Source organism: Capra hircus, chromosome 6, assembly GCF_001704415.2.
Source record: "Capra hircus breed San Clemente chromosome 6, ASM170441v1, whole genome shotgun sequence".
Taxonomy (NCBI): Eukaryota; Metazoa; Chordata; class Mammalia; order Artiodactyla; family Bovidae; genus Capra; species Capra hircus.
In genome coordinates, this window is record NC_030813.1 from 20,303,478 (window position 1) to 20,325,376 (window position 21,899).

The 21,899-nt window shown below is 38.9% G+C and overlaps 1 protein-coding gene across 3 annotated transcripts in view; it reads right to left on the bottom strand.

Moving 5' to 3' along the window:
* The window catches only part of TET2 (tet methylcytosine dioxygenase 2), a 136,051-nt gene that overhangs the window by 86,665 nt on the left and 27,487 nt on the right, over nt 1-21,899 (bottom strand). For all 3 annotated transcript variants that reach the window (XR_001295766.2, XM_005681343.3, XM_013964483.2), the window contains exon 2: nt 7,249-7,395. The gene's annotated coding sequence lies outside the window, so the exon portion shown is untranslated. The remainder of the gene's footprint in view (nt 1-7,248; nt 7,396-21,899) is intronic.

The window sequence follows — 21,899 nt, forward strand, 5'->3', positions numbered from 1 at the left end:
GTGAAGACCTGTAGTGCAGGAAATGCAGGTTGGATCCCTGGGTCAGGAAGATTCCCTGCAGAAGGAAAGAGCAACCCTCTCTAGTATCCTTGCTTGGGAAAGCACACGGACAGAGGAGCCTGGTGGGCTACCGTCCATGGAGTGGCAAGAGTTGGACCAGGACTGAGTTGCCCCAGGACTGAGCAACTCAACAACAACAGTTACAGCTGAGTAGCTCTGAGGTTCAAGTTCTGAAATAATGTAACTCTGTATACAAAATTACCAAGTCTAGACACTGTAAATTCTAATTTACCCTCCCAGTTCCTTCTCTGCCTCATTCCCACTTAAAGGGCAGGTGTATCTATTTGAAGGAGCCAGAGAGAACAACAAGTAATAGAAGATGTGATCACAAAGTGAATTCTTTCTTCTGAAGAGTGTGATTAAGTGCCTGCTCTATAACCAAACACTGTACAAAATGTTAGGCATGGAAGATAAGACAGCCTTTGTCCTAAGGATTTCAGGGAAGACAGGCAAACAGGACTACAGTGAGTGTGATGTTTGAGGGACAAGAAATGCCACAAATATGAGGATGTGCTGATAAGAAATCTGAGCTGAGGCTTTATGGGAAAAGAACAGTTAACCAGGAGAGGAAGAAGCATGAAAACTTGAATGTATGAAACATTATGTTATGTTTAAGACCTATAGTTAGGAATAATTATACCACATAATCTGAGAGACAGTCAATATGGTGACAGGAGGTTGAAGAGTGATCAAGAGCCAGATAAGGAATATCAAACACAGAGTTTGATCTACTTCTTATAGGCCAATGGTTTTCCAAGCTGAGCTCTTTAGATAGCAAGAGTTCACAGAGCTGTTCAGGGCCACACTGGCTGAAAAGAGGGTAGGTAGGTGGCCCTACAAGTCCCCACATCATACCCCTTTCTGCACTTAGCAAATGAACTTCATTTTAATTGTAATAACTTTGAAAGGCAGGTGTGTAGGGAGGGGCACGGGTGCTTTAACAAAGTTTGCCAACAGACACCTATCAAAGGGTAGTAAGAAGGGGTATACACGCCTGCATGCTTCCCTGGTGGCTCAGAGGTAACGAATCTGCCTGCCAATGCAGGAGATGTGGCTTTGATCCCTGGATCAGGAAGATATCCTGGAGAAGGAAATGACAGCCCGCTCCAGTACTCTTGCCTGGAAAATAATATGGACAGAGGAGCCTGGCGGGCTACAGTCCATGGGGACCGCAAAGTTTAAACAACAACAATACCTACTTATATCTGCATTTAAGAAAGAGCACACTAAAGTGCTTTAAATTGACCAGCAGGGTGTGGGGGAGGGCGAGTGGAAGCAAAGAATCAGAGGGAACAATTAGGAAATGATTAATTCATGGAAAAAGGAAATTAAGAGTGGTAAGAATGAGCAGAGGATGTGGACAAGCTGGATTTGTGGGTGTGAGTGGGAAAGAAAGTGGTAGACATTCCTGCTTAGCAAGTGCCCTGTTCTCAATGAAGTAAGAAGCAAGATGACGAGAAGAATTTAGGGAAAGATGTGTGTGTACATGTGCATGTGAGAGGGATTCAAGATCCAGAAAAGATGGTCAAGGTATTTTCTTGGTTGGTTGTTTGGTTTGTTGTTTTTGTTTTGCATTTTTAAGTCCCCTCAACTCCACCACTAACATTCAAAGGACTGTATGTGTTCTTGATTGAAAATTACATGAGTGCATGCTAAGTTGCTTCAGTTGTATCTGACTCTTTGTGACCCTAGGGACTGTAGCCCACCAGGTTCCTCTGTCCATGGATTCTCCATTGCCATTTCCTATTCCAGGGGATCTTCCCAACCCAGGGATCTAACCCACATCCTTTATGTCTCCAGTACTGGCCGATGGGCTTTTTACCATTAGTGCCACCTGGGAGACACATTATAGACATACACGACGTTAACTGTGTAATCACAGATTCTCAGAAACCTGTTACTTGTTCTCTCCATCTTTTCAACATTAAAAAAGCCAAGATAACAAATTAATTTCACACTTGGAGGAGGAGGTTTGGTAAGACTGACATCTGTAAAGACAGGTAAGGTTTCCATTGTCTTTAGTTGCACCGCAACTTTCTTTCAGAATACAAAGTGTTTTCACCAAGACTCACTCATTTATGCTTAAAATATCCTGAGATCAATAGAGGCAGCTGATACTTCACCTTTTGATAGGGAAACTGAACTACAAGAATGGTGAAAATAACTTTCATAGGGTGCAGTCTATTTTAGCATGGCTGACTCGTTCCAAACTCACAGTACGTGTCATTCATGGACAGGCACTGATGTCCAAAGTGTTACAGTGCTATTTGTGAATTCAGGGACTGCCAAAGTTCTCAGCAGAAACCCATGTCTTCCAGAATTCACTCTCTTGGGACATAGAGACTATATGAGACCAAACTGGGCATTATACGAATATACGACAAGACACCACAGATAATGAAGATTTCGCTTTCATAAGGTTCAGTCATGACTTGTATTATAATGTGCATGTATAATGGAGAAGGAAAAGGAATGTATAAAGAGAGACGTGTAGCACTAGCGTGGATAGAAAACTAAAATTTTCTCTTTTAAGTACATTCCTGCTTCTTTGTTAGAAAGTTACACTTCATTAAAAATGAGAACATATTTAATAACAAATAGATGGGTAGCAAAATAATAGTTTGAAGGTGCAGTTTGAAGAGCACTGCATTGGACGATCTTTAGGGTCTTTTTTTTTGTTTAAAGTCTTATGGTTCAAAGGATAAATCGATCAGGTCTATCAGAACAACGACAATGAATTTCAGTTTATAAGACTGATCTAGAAGGAAGGGACGTCTGAAGTGTTCATTTTAAAAATATGGGTGGTGACTTATATTTAGGATGAGAAAAGGCATTTTTCTTTAGAAAAATAAACAGAAAAAAGGTACAACGATAGAAATAACTGTTCCATCTCAAACTACTGGAAAGACAGAAAGACGATGTTTTAAATCAGGAAACAATAATCACCACAGTGGGAGAATCTAAGCATATACGATGAACCTCTTCTAGTTTTACCAACGCTTCTTTGACCCTTTCTAAGCAACTTAGATCTGTTTCATGTGAGAGTAAATAAAAAAATGTCCACATTAATTAGAAAAAGTGGCTATAAGACAGTGTGAATAGGCAAATCCAAACACTCTAACTGTTCTCCACAAGCAATCTGGCAAAATACAAATCACTAATATTTCCTACAGAAGGTACAGGCAGGAGCTGTCAATATGGAGACGTGCAGCTGGTCTGGGTTCTGCCAGTAACTAGGGACAGGGACTCAGGGAAGCCATATGTCACCTCTGGGTACCCTATTTCCTCTAATTTCCTGTAATGGCCACACTTCATTGGCCAATTTAAAACTTGAAAACATTTCTTCTTAATCTCTTGTGTGCAATTAAGCAGTTACATCGTTTTTCTTTAAAATATATCAAACCTATCTTCCCTTTTCTATCTCTTACCATAATCCATGTTTTCAACCTCACTCAATGACTGCAACCACTTCCTTCATCTCCCTCACTCTTCTAGACTATTTACAATAATATCACTAAAGACCTGAATTTACCATGTTACTTATCTGCTTCAGCTGTTCCTCAATATTTATATGAGAGCAGGTAATAATCTTTAAACTGCCCTTCAGAGTTTTTCAAAAATTGACCTCACTGATCTTGCCATCTTCCCGCCCACTACTTGCCAACTCTGTGAAAAGCTGTCTGCCTCTTCCTTTTTCCTGGTGCACTCCTGCCTGCAAAGCCAACAACCTAATTTTATTCCACCTCATGCTATTTCTCCTTTACTTCAGTGCACTGGGATGTGAGGCTGTATGACTGTGAACTATACAAAAGTAATTTTAACTAGAACTTTTACTTTCGAGTTTTTATCTAAGCTTCATTGAGGTATGAATGACAAATGAAACTAAAATATATGAAGTATACAATATGATGATTTGACATAGATACTGTGAAAGAATTTCCCCCATCAAGTTAATTACCACCGCCATCACCTGACGTTTAAGTTCTTGGGTTTTTTTTTTTTTTTTGGTGAGAACATTTAAGTTGTACTTTCTTAGCAAACTTTAATTATACAATACAGCATTGTCAACTATAGTCACATTATATATTAGATCCTCAGATTTTATTTATCTTATAACTGAAGGTTTGTACCCTTTTACCAACTATCCAGATTCTTCCTCGCCTCCGAGATCCAGACCACCACCTTCCTTCATGGAATCCTCTCTACCTGTTTTAGTCTAGATGTACCTTGCCATTCTCTGAACTTCCAAAGTTCTTATCTGTATCATCCACTTGGGTACCTGGGCAAATGTTTATTGGTGATGCATGAAGAAGCTGTACATGATGTTCTGATTCTCTTTGAATCACTCCAAAAAAAACTGCTCTCGGGGCTTTGCGGTATTTCCTCTCTACTGGAACACTCTGCCCCCATGTAACTTTACGGAATGAGCATATTCCTTTCTCATGTTTTTTATTCAGCAAGCAATTTTATCCTGATGTCTTTTCTGACTACTCTGTCTTCAATTACTAACTCACTGTGCCTCCAATTTCCTTTTTCTGACAAAATGCTTATGCTTAGTATTCCCTGATATTCTATGTAGTATGCATCTGTATTTATGTCTGGCTCCCACTCTATAAACAAGGAAAGACTATTGTCTGTTTTGCTCATTAATATGTCCCTTCTTAAAGAGTACCTGGTATTTGATAGGTGGTCAAGAAACACCTTTTGAATGAATTCATTACTAAAAAACTAAAAGCAACATTAGTGATAGTGATTAATAATAATTAAAAAAATGCTACTATACAATTGGGAACTTACTATGTGCCAAGCCCTGAACATATTATCCATATAACATTACACAATTCTATTATTATTTAACTCTGACCTATTTTCCTCCTTGCCAAATAAAACAAGGCTTAAAGAGGTTAAATAACTTTCCCATGGAACACACAGCTAATCAACATTACTAAAAATAAGCCCCAGCTTATTTACTATTGAAAATAAGTCCTAGGCTGAGCTTACCAAACTGTAAGAAAAACTGAATGCAAAATTAGATTCTTTTTGGATATGAAGGAAGGACTCCTTCAGGAATGACTTGAAATTTTAAAAATAATAATAATAACAGCTAATATTTTAATCTCCTATCCTCTTTTCTTTTTAAAAAACTATTTATTTATTTGGCTGCACTGGGTCTAGCTGCAGCACGTGAGAAATGGTTCCCTGACCAGGGATGGAACCCAGGTCCTCTGCACTGAGAGCATGGAGTCTTAGCCACTGGACCACCAGGGAAATCCCTGTCCACTTTTCTTGTTAGTAATTTATCTTATACTTTCCCCTAAACTTTTGATTTTCCTTATTTATCCACCCATCATCTCTAAGAAGAGAAAATCTTCTGACTAATGTTATGACTTGAGATAAAAATGTTCTTAATGTATGTCTCAGTTCTCACGTTAAAGACAAACACAGAAAGAATAGCCACAGTCCCCACAGTGAGGGGCAAAGCATTCACTCAGGGAGGAGGGGAAAAGCAAAGAAAGCTTTATTCATAATTACCTAAGATTTTCCAGTATGAGAGGGGAAAGAGGAAGTCTATTTTCAGTGACAATGATTACTCTAAAAACATTAGCATGCAAGGGGAAAATTTTCATTCTGAGAGTTACCACTGTGCTGAGTTCTCTTTCCCTTACATGGTGACTTAAAATTCCCGGGGCAGAGAGGTAATCTAGGCAGATGCACTTGCCCTATGTCTTGAAAATGGCAATATCCAGGAATCATGGGAGTTTAACTGAGGACACGTTGGAAAGGATTTCTCAGCACCAGGTCAGTTTCTAAGAAGTATCAAGTGGCAGAGTGGATACTTATATCCTCAGGCATCTGTAGTGAGGGCAGAGATTAAGCTGCACAGGCTTTTTAGAAGATTTACTATGCTGAACGCATAAACAAGACTCAGTGAAACTAAAGCAGAATTACCTGCTAAAGAACTATAGATGAAAAAAACAATCTCATTCCTCCTTTTCTCTAGCTAACCTGTACTTCCTCTTCTATAATGCATCTACAATTTAAACAAGCAAAGGTATATACAGTAGAATTTATTCTACTATTCACCTTAAGGGCTTCCCTGGTAGTTCAGCTGGTAAAGAAACCGCCTGCAATGCAGGAGACCCTGGTTTTTTTCCTAGGTTGGGAAGATCTCCTGGAGAATGAATAGGCTACCCCCTCCAGTATTCACGGGCTTTGCTGGGGGCTCAGATGGCAAAAAAATCTGCCCACAATGCAGGAGCCCTGGGTTTGATCCCTGGGATGGAAAGATCTCCTGGAGGAGGGCATGGCAACCCACTCTAGTATTCTTGACTGGAGAATCCCCATGGACAGAGGAGTCTGGCAGGCTACAGTCCATGGGGTGCCAAACAGTCGGACACGACCCAGCAACTAAGCACATTCATCTTGAATGTTTTGGGGGAAAAATAAATCAGCTCCCTCCCTCTGTATGTCTATATAAAAGATAGTGATCTGATTTAAAAAAAAAAATGAAAAAACCTTTAGGTTGGGATGCCCATTAACAAAATTATTGATCTTTATTAAGATCAACTATAAGAACATAATGAAAAGGGTGTCTTCCTCTTTGTCCATACCTCTATTTTCATTTTTCAGAAAAGAATCATGTGAAAATCAGATAGACTCTTCTGACATCTGTCATTCTAAACTTTAGTTCTCAGCTAGGTCTACAAAGCCAAACTGTCATGAAGCCTAGCTGCCTAAGCTCAAGAGATGCTCACTTTCAGACCAGTAAATAACCATAAAATAGCATTATTCTGGACCCCAACAAGATTGAGACAAAGTAGCCAGAGGTGAGGTAAGAATGGAGATAAGAAATACTGTAACAAGTGGTTAAAGACAAGAACTTTCTCTGTGCTTACTGTATTTGAAGTTCTTATTTCTCTTTTACTAAGATATCAGACATTAAAAATCTGATGAAAACCTTCCTTTTCTCCAGGAAAAAAAAAAAAACAAAAAACTAACAATGTATACATTTAAAAGTCAGCACACAACTTTAGGGGATTCACAGACCTTAAAATCTAAGCCATGCATCGTAAGCATAGATAATAGAGGCATTTGAGAGAGTACAGAGCTGGAGACTGGATGAGAGGTTGACCATTCGAGTGAGAATAAACATACTTGCAAACTAGCATCACTGTCGCCATGCCTTACCAGCAGCTCTATCCCTCACTGCACCTCCTGGATCATGGCCTGCCGGCTGCCGCTGAGCCCATCTCCCGCTTCCATGTGAGGTAACTCAACCAGGAGCAAAGGCAAGTGGACAATCTTGAGAGGGTCTGCTGCTGAATGGTGGCCAGCCTGGAAAACATGAAGAGTTTAAATATTTCTAAGAGCTAAAAGGAACTAGGCGTGCACATCTGGTATGAAAGCTATGATGCAGAGTTTAGAGGTTTTAGATGCCTCTAGTTAGGTATTTCCCCACTGCGCCGTTGGCTCTGAAACATTTCAGGGTTTAAGGATCTTTCTCAAGGCCATCAAAGTCTCGACGGCACCATAATATTTGCCTAGTATTTGCAGAGCAGTTTGCACTACCCAAAGCATCTCTGCCCATGTCAGTCTGTGATCATCACATCTTAACTCTGATTATCAATTAAGTTTGAGACCCACTGGCTTCTGTTATTTCACTGGTTGAAGCCAACAGTCCTCAGCCTTGGTTATAATTATTATCTGCGTATAAAGCTGAGGCCTAACACTCAGAGGTTCTGACTTGTTGGCCTAAAAATGAAACCTTATTCCCCAAGTGTTTCTAAGGTGCAGCCAAAATAGAATCATTAGTTTAAGTCCACGTGCTTGTTGAGATGCAGCACTAGCTTAACTCACCTATAGTAGATGTTTATCCCAAATACACCACATCAAGGCAATGTTCTAAATGCTGTAGAAAAGGTAAAGGGTTATAACATGTAACCCAATGCTCAGGGGCTTTAATTTAGCTCGACACATACTTTCAAAAGATCCCATGATAAGATAAATACTTAAAAAATATAACCAAAGTAAGGCTTCACTGATCAAAGATGTAGTGAAAATCTTGGGTGCTACAAAAATGAGAGATATCCATGTACTGAAATGCGAGGAAAAGTTTAATGCATGAGGACAGGCTTCTGCTGAGTCTTAAGGCAGGATGAAATTCAGAGAGAGGAACAGGGAGAGAGCATTGTTTTCAAGAAAAGACACAGTTGCAAGAATATGCAAAGCAACGTTAGGGGGACTAAAAAAAGCCCATTCTGAAGGAAGGGTTTCTATAAAATAGCCTTAGGAGAATCTGGAGAGGCAATTTTGAGCCAGAATACAGAGTATTGGTAAAATGGCAAAGGAATTGGACCACTTTCCAGAATATCTGGAAATAGTATCTGAAATAGTACTGGAAGCTGCTGAAGGCTCACGTCCCAAGAGGTCTTAGTAAATTTACTAGGTTCTTAGTGATGCCAGATACCGTGCCAGAAGTAACTGGATATGTTAATTCATTTAACACAAACATCTGGAAAGGTAGTTACTCTTATCCCTATTTTACAGAGTCAGAAGGGAGGTCACTTACTTTTCTCCATTACATAGCCAGAAATACTAAGCTGAGACTGGGGCATGCTGTTTCTTCAACAACACGACATCATAAAAGTCAATGTATTAAGACTGTCATGTCTCAATTAAAAATTAAGATGTAATTCACATACCATAGAAGTCATCACTTTTAAGCACATAATTCTACTCTTTGTCTCTATGAATTTGACTATTCTAGGTACTTCATATAAGCAGAATCATATTTGTCCTTTTGTGACTGGTTTATTTTACCTCGCATAATGTCTTGAAGATTTACCCATGGTGTAACATATCAGAATTTCCTTCCTTCTTAAGGCAGAAGAGTATTTCTTTATATACATATATCACATTCTCTTTTTCTATTTATCTGTTGATAGACACCGATTGCTTCCACCTTTAGGCCACTGTGAATAATGCAGCTCTAAACATGTCTGTTCACTGTTTCTAAGTTTTCCTATGGACATATGTTTTCAATTCTCTTGGGAGTAGAATTCCTAGGAGTGAAATCGCTAGGTTATATGATAATTTTACATTTAACCTTTTGAGGAGCTACCAAACTGTGTTTTACAAAGTCTCTGCCATTTTACATTCCCATCAGCAATTATACGAGGGCTCCAATTCTTCCACACCCTCCCAAACCCTTGCTATCGTCTGTCTTGTTTGCTTGTTTGTTTGAAGCCATCCTAGTGAATGTGATGCAGGAGAAGATGCAGAGGCGTGGCGCTTCCCCAAGTGGCTCAGTGGTGAAGAATCCATCTGTCAGTGCAGCAGACGCAGGTCGATCCCTGGTCCACGAAGATGCCACAGGCTTTGGAGCAGCCAAGCCCGTGCACCACAACTACTGAGCCTGTGCTGTAGAGCCTGGGAGTTGCAACTACTAAAGCCCACGCAGCCCAGAGCCTGTGCTCTCCAACAAGAGACGCCACTGCAATGAGAACCCCATGCATGCAACTAGACAGTAGCTCCTGCTTGCTGCAGTTAGAGAAAAGTCCATGCAGCTGGAGACCCAGCACAGCCAAAACTAGACAGAAAGTTGAATTGTTTTTTAAAAAAAGATATTGGCTTGTTGCCATAGTTCAGATGTAAAGTGATAAGTCTGAACAGAAGGGTGGCAGAGAAAATGAAATAAAATGATAAAGTAGGGAAATATTACTGATTGAGAAATGAGTGGTTATTAGTAACACTGTAGATGTAGGAAGAAGGACTCAATTATAGCAATAAAGCTTTGAGTTTGGTTGCCTGGAAGAATGATGGTATTAATCGGAAAAAAAAAATCTGTAAAGTAAATTGAAATGACAAAATAAACTTCTGACATGACATATTTGAGGAATCCATGTATTCCAAATAATTATTATTAGACAAGTACAGTTCAGGAGGTTAGGGTTGGAGACAATGAAATATTTTGTCATTTTAGAAAAGGTCAAAGAAACAATGGTAAGAAGAGGGTCTTTGTCTGCATATCCTTAGATTCCTAAGGCTAGGTTTAGCAACTTATGGACCAAATATTGAGGAAGGAAGGAAGCACTTGCCTTGCTGTTTTCTGTTGAAAATAGTAATGTAAAACCTAAATGGTTAATGCATTCTCAGAGTAAACTCAGAGTTTTATCAGAATGTAACTGGTGTAAGATTTTTATCTATACTGTAAGGCATTCAGGACAGCAATGTCCTTGGCTCAGAATGGTGTGAGTGGGCTGAGCGAGGCTGCTCTCTGAAGACCAGCCCAAGATGGGGGGCCTAGAGAAATGCACATCACCATGAGCAGTTATCTGACTCGCTGGGAACCAAGCTGGCAAATCAGCAAAGAGCCCATGAAGTTCCAATTTTCTTTGCCCCAAAAAGGTCCTTTATAGAAAGAGGCTGTCCCAATAAATAGAATGTACACCTGTAAGAGACCACAAGGCTCCTGGCAGAACACAGTTCTTCACCGACCAATGGTCTCGGCTGTGTTCAGTCTTGGAATGTTTCCTACATGATATCATTCAGGAATCATTGCAGTGATGACTCATACGCTTGGGTACAGGGTTTGAAAGAGAACCTTCATAACACTATTTAGGGTGCTATGGTAAATACTCTCAAAGCAAATGTAAAACAATATCAATCTGCTTATATATTGAGTTTTTCCTCTGACCTGATATACTGAGATTATAAAGAAACAAAACATAGAACTAAACAAAAAACATGAAGGGTAACTGCAACCAGACAGAAATCAAGGTAACACTGCCTCCTGCCCCCACCCACTGCAAACCAAGAGCACATTGAAATTTTCTCACTCCCATCCATATTTTCAACTTAATGAAATAAATCGCACAGTCAAAATCACTATCTTTCTAAGGATAATGTGGTTCCGAGACAGATTTATCTTTTGTTTCCCTAGATTGAAGCTTATTCTGCTATTTTATCTTCATCAACTATTCACTGTTTCAAAAGGATAATATCCTTTTGTAATCTTCTCCAGAGTGTAGATGAAAAAAATCACAGTGACAATAAAAACAGCTAAGATTTACTGATTGCATTCTTAGTCATTGAATCTTCAAAATACTGTCAGTCATGTCCGTGAGCACACTCTTTGTAGGTGGCAGGCCTCCAACAGATTCAGGGAAGAACAGAATTCTTTTTGGTGAAAGGTAAGTTACTCTGTACTTCAATACGAGTAGCAGACACTTTCCTTCAAAAGCGGAACCAACCTCTTCTTTACAAACTATCAGGATGTACCCATCAGTGTACACTATGCGCTGTATACAGAAATCTTTTTTTGCGGTCTCATATTCATTCTCCTTCCAACAGACAGATATTTCACTGATCAAAGCATCAGATAAATATCTCCACTGCAAGCAGGGCACTATGTTCCTGCTGCTGGATCTAGCCCTTCCTTCCCCGTTTGTGCTACTCAGCCACCTTTACTGCCTGTCTCTACAAAGTTTCCCAGACATAGGTGTTTCCTTCCTGTTGTCATGCCGCCTGGGCTGCCTCCCTGCTGGACGTGAGCCTTCTCCAGGTCTAAAAGGGGTCAGACTAGCCGTCCACGGAATAGCAGGTTACTGACCTCAGCAGGATATCCCCAGGACTCAGGTCTCCTCCCTCTTTCCTCTCCCTTCTCCCCCTCCCCCGCCCCAACAAGCCTGGGCTCAGGCTCCCTCCCTCTCTCTCTGCAAGGAAAGGATCCCCACTGCAAGGTGCCCAAAGGGAAGTGCTATTTCAGAATGTCAGCTCCTTGGCAGCAATGTTTGTTCTATTAAAGCTTTAAAAATAAATAAATAATTCACTACAGCAGGTAAAGCTCTGAGAAGAAAACCAAAGAAGTCCTCGTGTGTATTTACTCCTCACTCTTCCTAACACAGAGTAGTAACTCCAAGGAAAAATTCAGTAAGCATTTATAGAACAAATTCCACTAAGATAAAAGTATACATATATACACCAAACAAGACTGTTCCTAATGAACAGTCTTTATAGAACGAAAATTGCCAAACAAAGCTGAAACATTAGGCAGCAGTTATAAACTGTTTGACTTAGTATTTCTATTGCACAAAAAAATTAGGTACCATGTCCCAAATTGTTACAGGTATAAATTCATTCGGTGTTGGCGTTGTGTAAAGATTATTAACATATATACCTTCCAAAAACAAACAGGCAAACAAAAGTTATGAGGGAATAGATATTTTGAAACACCAAGATGAAAAACCCACATTACAAAAAAAAAGTACTGAGTAAAAATCAAGCAGAACAAGCATACATAATTTCTTGCATCCGAAATGCAAACATTTCTATGACACTCTGACACTTGCTAATACTTGACCTCTTTGGTCAGAGACTGGGCTATTATTTTCATAAACCAATGGAGATGTGGCCATTTTTTTTTAACTCTGAAAAGCCACTAAAATAGCAAACATTCATCCACTAGAATAGGAAACACAATTCTCTGTAACAGAGCTGCCATTTACAACGTCTAAGCATTTTGGGGATCCCTTCTAGGAACTCTGTGTAGTGGAGGAAAAGAAAGGGGCAGAGAAGATGAAAGAGGTGGAGAAAAATGTATACTCTGATTTTTTTATGGTTCTTGTGTTCCTTTTTCTCCACACAAGGAACTTTAGATCTTGGTGACTAAATTCCTATGGCTGACTGCAGAACAATATTTCTATTAGGAGCGAGGCTTTGAGCTGAATCTCAGAAGACATTTCTCACCCATCACTCTTGCAGACCCATAAGCAAACTAAGGAAGTAGGCAGGTAGAAAAGATAAGCAAAGTATAAATCCATCTCAGTTTTAGTTCTGCCACTAATTCGCTATAACTTCATGATCTGAGGCCAATCACTTAAGGAAACTGAGCTTTGAGAAGTATATAAAATGTTGAATTGTCTTATCTCTGTTCCAAACCAGGTTTAAGGTGTTATGATTCTATGACTTAAATACGGTCTAATTTGATACAGATATTACAAATACATGTTTAAAAAAAGAGGTATTACACAATAAATAAGGTGTAAAACTAGGACAAAATTATATTGATAGGAAATTAGAATAATTAGAATAATCAGTATAATTTTACTTCACAGGAGTTTGAGCAAACTCAGGGAGATGGTGAAGGATAGGGAAGCTTGGCATGCTGCAGTCCATGGGGTCACAAGAGTCAGACACAACTTAGTAAGTGAACAACAACCACCTCCATATACTAAATATTAAAACTTTGTAATGAATAATCCTCACATAACAGGTAACTGTAAACTGATAATCACAATGCTTACTGATTTCCCCTAAATTATTTTACAATGTATTGATATATTCTCCTTTAGATTTGGTAATTTCATATTATAAAGTAATAAAGCAGATCTTTCAGAGTAATGAGACCATGGTTTTATTTACTTGGATTATTAAAAGCAAATTATGCATTTTACAAAGTTAGAAATGCTATTAACATGACATAAAGTACTTCTATCATAAGGTACTCTTAAAAACACCAAAACATGTAAACGATGATTCTCTCACTATCCACATGAGTGATAATAAAAACATTTAACAGCTAGCATGTCAAAGCATGGGTCATAGTGTTGGAGGAAGGTCCAAGAAACCACCTGTTTTAGCTACAGGACTGTGGGGAAGATCAGGGAGTCATGGAGAAGGAGGCAAGTTGTCCTAGAGCAGAATTCCCTCACCATCTTGGAAATATTTCAACAACCTTCAGCACAGTCCCACTCATGTATACCTGCTACATATCAGCTCTAGCTATTTGAATGATTCTTAAACAAAGGATTTTTTAATACAGGCTTTAAGCAATTCCTAAAATCTTTGCAAATCACAACATTGTAAATTAACTATACTCCAATAAAATAATTTTTAAAGTCTTTGCAAGTGTACTACTTGTTACTGGGGAAAATGTAACTATTAACTTTGGCAGTAGCTAGAAAGAAACATCATGGGGGAAATCTGATAGAAGACATGAAAACTTAAAAGGTTTTTTTTAATTTTTAAAAATTTTATGTAAAAATTATATGCTTTGTGAGACTGAAATTATTTAAACTTTAGAATATGAGGTTAAACTTTCAAGTAATGGCCAGGATAACAGAATTTAAGTACATTTTCCCCCTAAATAAACAAAATGTTTAGTATGAACAGCTGTACCACACTTAAGTCATATAAGTAAATGAGAAATCCAAGTAGATATTTTAATAACAAAATTTTGATATGTCATAAAATTACTATTTTCAAATTAAACTGGATTTTCATACATTTCCTGGAGATGGCAAATGTTGCTTAGAAGTTAATTTCTTAAGAAAAAGCAGATCATAATGGCAGTTTAATTAAAAAATATTTGATGCCATGTTCCAAAGATGTAGAAGGCAGTCTATATAGAACTGCACATTTAAAAAATGTTTTAAGTCATTTTTTATTTGGTAGATCTTCTAGATGGAATATACAGTCTAAAGAGAGCAGAAATTTGTTGTTGTTGACTGTTCTCTTGTTGAAAGGGATTAGAAGTTACCTAGCAACCCCTGTGTTGTAGAAACCAAAATTAAAAAGAGCCCGTTGTCAACTACCCGTTCTTCTAAACGGAAGAGTGCAAGCAGGTAAGAAAGCATTATTTTGCTACAGAACTCTGTCACACATTTTTAATCACAAGACAAAGTAAATACCATCAACAAACTCCCAAGAAAAGGGAACTCATCCAAAAGCATATTAATTGTGGCTAAATTGAAAGTTTATCAACCATGCCAACACAGACAGAGACATATAACACACAATTCAATAAAGAAAATAACAAAAGACTTGGCCAAAGAGTACACAGATCATAGCTTAGGGAGGGTGACTGAACAACAGAAACTTCTTGAGGGCTTTAAAATATTCTATGTAGAAATACAAATGAGTATAATAATAATGATTTACAGTAGAGGCTTTATTTTTAACCACATTTTATAGAGGCAAACAAGGAATAAAAGTGGGACAGGAGGTAGCTGGGGAAAGCAATTTTTAAGCAGAGGAATAAACAGGAGGAATTGAGTTATAAAGAATGATAGAAGGGCAACATTAATAAAAATGTGAAATACTATTGGTGATGACGATACAGGGAAAGGTAAATGACGGAAAATATTTAAATGTCAGAACTTACTTACCTTTTTTTTTTGGAATGTCATGATAACATATAAGCTCTAAAACAAAAAAGTATAATGTAGCTCCCTTGTAAAACAAAGAAACTATATATTTTAAAACAAAAAACCTCAATAATTATAAAACATGTGACTGTATTTTACCCAATTAAAAGTATGAGAACAGGAATGTAAGAGTATGTTATTTCCCCCGATGTATTAATGACTGAGGTTCTGGAATATAGGAAGCATTTTTAGATACTGAAAGAACAAAATCACCATTTTAAAATCATCACTGAGAAAAACAGAGTTTGGGAAAAAAAGGAGTCACTGACCCTGCCTTTAGAGAAGGATGTCTGAGAAAAGCCCTTTGCCCCAAGTTGACTCGGGGTCACAGGCCATGGGAATCAATCCTGAATGTCCTGATTCTTCACTGAGTAGATGAGATGCTCAATGAAACTGGAGCATTAACTTCTTATACTTGGAGAGGTGAAAGTGTCATTTCTAAGAAAGGTCAACCATCAGCTGACCAGAAAAGCATAACCACTGTAACCTCCAAGAATGAGTCAGTTAACAAAGCAAAGGGAAAACAGACAAAAGAGCAACCAAGTATATGAATGTTATCTCAGCTCTGTAGCCATTACAACGGGCTTCCCTGGGAGCTCAGGTGGTAAAGACTCTGCCTGCAGTGCAGGAGGCCCTGGTTCAGTTCCTGGGTCAGGAAGATCCTCTGGTGAAGAGCATGGCAACCCACTCCAGTATTCTTGCCTGAAGAATCCCCATGGACAGAGGAGCCTGGTGGGCTACAGTCCATGGGGTCACAAAGAGTTGGACACGACTGAGCAACTAAGCACACAACAGCCATTAAAAGCCAGATACTCTGCATGCTGGAAAAACCTCTTTCCTTTTAAGAAAGATGAGTAACACTGAAGAACCTAATAGTGGGATAAACGTAACCAGGCCTCACTAGCAACGCAGCTGCTTTACAGAACCTCACAGTAGACAGTCTTACAGTGGGAGATCCAATCCTCTCTCCAACCGTCATTAAAATGACTTAACACTCCAGGTTTATGCCAGGTCATCTCCAGAGCCATGAATGAAGTCATGTTTTATCAGAAAGCAGGTCAGAGGTGGCATACATCATCTAAGGGGAACAGCTGACTAAAAATAAGTTTCTATTACAAGCACTCATTTCCTAAATGAGGAGGATAGATATCCTTCATTTTCTGAGGCGTGATGGGGCGAGGGGGTGTGGGGAATCCTCACATAAAACCAAACAGGACTCTCATCTTCAGTACTCCGAGAAAAGGCATGGAATCTGTAGGTACATGAGTTTGGCTTGTAGCCTTTCATCTATCAAGGGCACTGAATGAAGCCAAGTAAATCTCACCCACTGGCCATCTTCTGATGAACTCATATCCCCTCCCTCACCTTTTATATAAAGGACTGGTACTAACTGTTCATGGAAACAAGGCTGTGACTCGATTAAGAAGATTAGGTTATTTTCTCAACTTCAGACTGGAAACCTAGAGTTAAGACAGGACTTGAACTGAAACACTAAGGAAAAAGATACTTTTACTGCCTAGCCTGTTTTCTTTTAATAAATTTATGGTGCTTTTAGGTTGCATTACATTTTTAAAATTAAACATATTTTTAGAGCAGATTTTGGTTCACTCTACAATTTAATGGAAAGAATAATGAGTTGTAATATACTGTGGTCTACACACTTGTGGTAAAGAACTTGCCTGCCAATGTAGGAGATGTAAGAGATGTGGGTTCAATCCCTGGGTTGGGAAGATCCCCTGGAGAAGGGAATGGCAACCCTTTCCAGTATTCTTGCCTGGAGAATCCCATGGACAGAGGAGCCTGGTGGGCTACAGTCCATGGGGTCGCACAGAGTCGGACACAACTGAAGTGACTCAGCAGCAGCAGCAGCAGTGACTTACCACACATGCACACACATGTAATCAGATTGATTATATCCTCTGCAACTGAAAATGGAGAAATTCTATACAGTCCACAAAAAACAAGACCTAGAGCCAACTGTGGCATAGATCATGAGCTCCTTATTGCAAAATTCAGGCTCAATTGAAGAAAGGAGGGAAAACCACTAGACCATTCAGGTATGACCTAAATCAAATCCGTTATGATTATACAGTGAGGTGATGAACCGATTCAAGGGACTAGATCTGGTAGACAAGAGAGCCCGAAGAACAATGGACGCAGGTTCGTAACACTACCAAAACTATCCCCAAGAAAAAGAAATGCAAGAAGGCGAAGGGGCTGTCTGAAGAGGCCTTACAAATAGATGAGAAAAGAAGAGGAGCAAAAGGCAAGGAGAAAGGGAAAAATATACGCAACTGAATGTGGAGTTCCGGAGAACAGCAAGAGGAAACAAGAAAGCTTTCCTAAGTGAACAATGGAAAGAAGTAGAGGAAAACAATACAATGAGAGATTTCTTTAAAAAAACTAGAGATACAATGGGAGTATTGCATGCAAAGATGGGCACAATAATGGACAAAAATGGCGAAGACCTAACAGAAGCAGAGGATAGTAAGAAGAGGTGGCAAGAATACACAGAAGAAGTGTACAAAATACATCCTAATGATCCAGATAACCACAATGGTATGGTCACTCGCCTAGAGACAGATATCCTGGAATGTGAAGTCAAGTGGCCCTTAGGAAGCATTACTACAAACAAAGCTAGTGGAGGTGATGGAATTCCAGCTGAGCTATTTCAAACCCTGAAAGATGATGCTGTAAAAGTGCTGCACTCAACATGCCAGCAAATCTGGAAAACTCAGCAGTGGCCACAGGACTGGAAAAGGTCAGTTTTCATTCCAATCCCAAAGAAAGGCAATGCCAAAGAAGGTTTAAATTACCACACAATTGCACTCATTTCACATTCTAGCAAGATTATGCTTAAAATTCTTTAAGCTAGGCTTTAGCAGTACATGAACTGAGAACTTCTAGATGTAAAAGGTGGATTTAGAAAGGCAGAGGAACCAGAGGTCAAATAGCCAATATCCATTGGATCACAGAAAAAGCAAGAGAGTTCCAGAAAAACATCTACTTCTGCTTTATTGACTATGCCAAAGCCTTTGACTGCATGGATCACAACAAACTGTGGAAAAGTCTTCAAGAGATGGGAATACCAGATCGCCTTCCCTGCTTCCTGAGATATGTGGTGCAGGTCAAGAAGCAATAGTTAGAACTGGACATGGAACAACAGACTGGTTCAAAATTGGGAAAGGAGTACGTCAAGGCTGTATATTGTCACCCTGCTTATTTAACTTATATTCAGAGTACATCATGTGAAATGCTGGGCTGGATGAAGCTCAAGCTAGAATCAAGATTGCTGGGAGAAGTATCAATAACCTCAGAAGAGGTTACAGAAGACACCACCCTTGTGGCAGAAAGCAAAGAGGAACTAAAGAGCCTCTTGATGAAAGTGAAAGAGGAGAGTGAAATAGTTGGCTTAAAAGTCAACATTTTAAAAACTAACATTGTGGCATCTGGTCCCATCACTTCATGGCAAAAAGATGGGAGAAAGTGGAAACAGTAACTTTATTTTCCTGGGCTCCAAAATCACTGTGGACAGTGACTGCAGCCAGGAAAGTAAGACGCTTGCCCCCTGGAAGAAAAGCTATGACCAATCTAGGCAGTATATTAAAAAGCAGAGACATCACTTTGCCTACAAAGGTCTGTATAGTCAAAGCTATGGTTTTTTCCAATAGTCATGTATAGATGTGAGAGTTGAACCATAAAGAAGGCTGAGTGCCAAAGAATTTGATGCTTTTGAACTGTGATGTTGGAGAAGACTCTTGAGAGTCCCTTAGACAGCAAGGAGATCAAACCAGTCAACCCTAAAGGAAATCAACCCTGAATATTCATTGGAAGGACTGATGCTGAAGCTGAAGCTTCAATACACTAGTCACCTGATGCAAAGAGCCAACTAACTGGAAAAGATCCTGATGCTGGGAAAGACTGAGGCCTGGATGAAGAGGGGTCGACAGAAGATAAGATGCTTGGATGGCATCACTAACTCAACGGACACCAGTTTGTGCACACTCAGGGAAACAGTGAAGGACACAGAAGCCTGGTGTGTTGCAACACACATGTAAAACCTCTCCCACTATGAGGCTTCCTTTTGGGGTGGTGCATTTGTTACCATTGATGAAATTGCACTGACTCATCATTATCACCAAGTTGACCCTAGGTTTTACTCTTGCTGTTTTACATTCTATGAATTTTGACAGATGTTTAATGACATATATTTACCTTTGTAATATATTACAGAACAGTTTCACCCCCCTAAAAATCCTCTATTTTTGCCTATTCATCCTTCCCACCCCTAATTCCTGGAAAAACTAATCTTTATAGTATCTGCATAGTTTCACCTTTTCCAGAACGTCATACAATCAGAATAGAAGGGTATGGACTTTTACAGAATAGACTATTTTTCTTGGTAATATGCATTTAAGATTCCTCTATGTCTTTTCATTGCTTGATGCCTAATCTTTTCATTGCTTGATGCCTAATTTTTTCAGTGTTAAATAATATTCTATTGTCTGCATGCCACAGTATATTTATCCATTTACCTACTGAAGGGCATCTTGGTTGCTACCAAGTTTTGGCAATTAGGACGAAAGCGACTATAAACACTCTATGTGGATTTTTGTGTAGACTTAAGTTTCCAACTCCTTTGAGTAAATTCCCAGGAGTGCAATCACTGGATTATATGGTAAGAGTATATTTAGTGTTATTAGTAACTGCCAAACTTTCTTCCAAAAGTGGCTCTACCATTTTGCATTCTACCATCAATGAGTGAAGAATTTCTGTTGTTCCATAACCTCACTGGCACTTGGTGTTTTTAGCATTCTAGCTTTTGGCCATTCTATTAGGTGGGCTGAGTAACCTCATTAATTAATTTGTAATTCCCTAATTACATATGTTGATGACCACCTTCTCATAAACTTATTTACCATCTGTATATCTTCTTTGTCTGTTCAGGTCACTGAAAACAAAAAATGAACATCCTATTAATTTTTAAATAGGATGTTCATTTTTTAACTGTCTTCAGTTTCAAGAGTTCTCTATATTTTTCTCCCTATATAGTTTTCTCTGCATATAGTTCTCTGTATATGACTGTCCTTTATCAAATGTGTTCTTTGTAAATATTTTCTCCCAGTCTAGGGCTTGTATTCTTATTCTTTTGACATACACTTTAGTAGAAAATTTAAATTTTGTTTTTGGGTGGGGGGGTACTGCTGCTTGGCTTGTGGGATCTTAGTTCCCTTACCAGGGATCAAACCCTGGCCCTTGGCAGTGAAAGCTCAAAGTCCTAACCACTGACGGCCAGAGAATTTCCAGTTTTTCATTTTAATGAAAGTGAAGGCGAAGTTGCTCAGTCGTGTCTGACTCTTTGCAGCCCTATGGATGGTAGCCTACCAGGCTTCTCCATCCATGGGATTTTCCAGGCAAGAGTACAGGAGTGGGTTGCCATTTCCTTCTCCAGGGGATCTTCCCAACCCAGGGATCAAACCCAGGTCTCCTACATTGCAGGTAGATGCTTTATCCCCATTGTAATGAAGTCCAGCTTAAAAACTATTCCTTTCAAGAATCATGTATTTGGTGTTGTATCACCAAGAGGTTATCAACTCACACCAGTCAGAACGGCTATGATACAAAAGTCTAAAAAAAAAAAAAAAAAGAGTCTACAAATAATGCCGGTGTGGGGGAATAGTTTTACATTCTTAGTGGAAATGTAAATTGGCAACACCAATATGAAAAACAGTATGGACTTTCCTTAAAAACTAAAAATAGAGCTACCATATGATCCAGCAACACCACTCCTGGGCATATATCCTGAAAAGATGAAAATTCTAATTCAAAAGGATACATGCATGCCAATGTTCATAGCAGCACTATTTACAATAGCCACGCCTTAGAAACTACCCAAGTGCCCATCAAGAGATGATTGGTTTAAGAAGACACAGTATGAGTATGTGTATATGTGTGTGTGTGTGTGTATATAAATAAATGTGTGTGCGCGCACACGCACACACACACACACACACACACACACACACAGTGGACTATTACTCTGCCATAAAAAAGAATGAACCATTGCCATTTGAAGCAACATGTATACAAAACAGAAACAGACTCACAGATGCAGAAAACAAACTTATAGTTACCAAACAGGAGAGGCAGAGGGATAAATTAGTAGTATGGGAGTAACACACACAATGCTGACTTCAAAGAATGAGTTAGAAATTCTTTTCTCTGCATCTGTTCTCTGAAATTGATATAATTTCTTCCTTAAATGTTTGGTAGAATTCACCAATGAACCCATGAGAAAGACCAGGTGTTTTGTTTTGAAAAGTTTTAAATTACTGATTCAATTTATTTAAGAAATATAGGCCTATTTTGATTATTTAATCCTTCTTGTGTGAATTTTGGCAGATTGTGTCTTTCAAGGAATTAGCTCTCTTCATCTAGGCTACCACATTTGTGGGCATACAGTTTTCACATTATTCTCTTATTATCTTTTTAATGTCCATGGGATCTGTAGTACTGTCTCCTTTATTGATTTCCTGCTTCGAATTTCATTGATTTTGCCTCTGATTTTTATTTTCTTCTGCTTACTCTGGATTGAATTTACTCTCAATTTTCTAGTTTCCTAAGATGAAAGCT